The sequence below is a fragment of the Acomys russatus genome, chromosome X, assembly GCF_903995435.1.
Source record: "Acomys russatus chromosome X, mAcoRus1.1, whole genome shotgun sequence".
Taxonomy (NCBI): domain Eukaryota; kingdom Metazoa; phylum Chordata; class Mammalia; order Rodentia; family Muridae; genus Acomys; species Acomys russatus.
In genome coordinates, this window is record NC_067169.1 from 47,535,454 (window position 1) to 47,537,393 (window position 1,940).

Sequence of the window (1,940 nt, forward strand, 5' to 3'; positions counted from 1 at the left end):
CCTTAGGGACGAAGGAGATAATTCCCAAGTACTTTTAAAAATAGCATCTTTGCTAAAGCAAGAGGAATGGTCTGAGTTGTCTGTTTTTCCAGGAAACCTGTTAGCAAAGTCAGTACCAGGGCCATTTCACTTATCTTTCATAGCCGTTGGAAATGGAAATAAAGCAATAAACTTTTCATTTTCATTCCTTGGCCTGAGGAGCCACCCTCCTCTAGTTGCTTAGCAAGGGTTACTGACTCTTCAAGAATAGGACTTTGAAGCTCATGTTGAGATTTCACCCATTTTTCCCAACTCTTTGGGGGGAAGTTATGAACTAGGATCTGCTAGAAATGATGTTTTATTATTTCTTGAAGAAAACATCTTCCTTTTACCTCATCCTTACTTTGTAACTTGGCTGATAAAAGGTCATTCATATTTTTAGCACACTTTTCAAAAACAATTATGTTTGTCCCATCTTCCTAGGGCCTAAGTCTGCTTTGACATAGCCCACCTAATCATGGGAAGGTGTCTAGGCTTCAAGTAGCTTGCGTGTAATTTTTTCCATTTCAAAGTATTGTAAAATTAAAATGGGGATGATATTTAAGATTTAGTATTAAGCTAGCTGGACATGGTGGCACACCTGCAATCCCAGCACTCAGGAGGCAGAGGCAGTTGGATCTCTATGAGTTCAATGCCAGTCTGGTCTTCAAAGTGATTCTAGGACAATCAAGGCTGTTACTCAGAGAAAACATGTATCAAAAAATCTTTTAAAAATCTTAGTACTAAGCTTTGAAAGGAAACATGCTATTATTGCTGTGTACCTTGATGCAAAGACTATGATGATAGTAAAAGAAAGTACAGGCAATGCTTGATTCCTTGACATCAATTCAAAATGCCCTAAAGACTTAATATAACACTGGAAACATTGGAACACCTAGAGGAGAACATGAGTTAAACAAATCTTATGCATAGAAAATGAAACAATCAGTATGATCATTTCTAGTTCCATCCTTTTGTCTACAAATTTCAGAAGCAGAAAGACTCACATGGTATATACTCACTTATAATTGGACACTAGTCCAAAAGGCCTGTTCCATGAAAGTCTTCACCTACCAGGAAAGGGAGAATAGATGTGAGGACATCCTATTGGGACTCTAGATGAGAGAAATGTAGGAGAATGGGGAAATAGAAGGATCCAGAGGGTCCTAGAAACCTACAAGAAGAACATTATGATGGGCAGATCTGGGTCCAGGGGTCCTGCTCAAACTCTGGCACTAGCCAAAGACAGTATGTGCAGTAAACTTCAAACCCCTACCCCGATCTAGCCAATGGGCAGGACATTCTCCACAGTTGAATGGAGAGTGGGGTCTGACTTTCACAGGAACTCCGGTGCCCCATGTTTGACCACATCCCCTGGATGGGGAAACCTGCTGGCACTCAGAGGAAGGATAGCAGGCTACCAAGAAGAGACTTGATACCCTATGAGCATATACAGGGGGAGGAGGTCCCCCTCAGTCACAGTCATAGGGGAGGGGAGTAAGGGGAAAATGGGAGGGAGGGAGGATTGGGAGGATACAAGGGAGGGGATAACCATTGAGATGTAATATGAATAAATTAATAAAATAAAATTAAAAAAATACATTCTCAAATATTTTAGGATCCCCAATAGAAATAATTTCAACTGAATATAAACTACACCAAGCATGTACAGTGAATACTGATGTATGGCCACATCCTATATTGTATCATCAGTTGGCTATGTGAATATTGAATTTCTCAATAAATACCTTTTATAATAACATCTGTAAAAAAGATATAATATGAATAAATTAATAAAATATAAAAAAAGATTATAATTTTGATCCCCAGCTCTGCAACAAGTACTATGCAAAATAACTATTAGTCAAGTTATGCAAATTTTACATATAATGCTCACTTGTATTTACTAGGAAGTCTCTAGG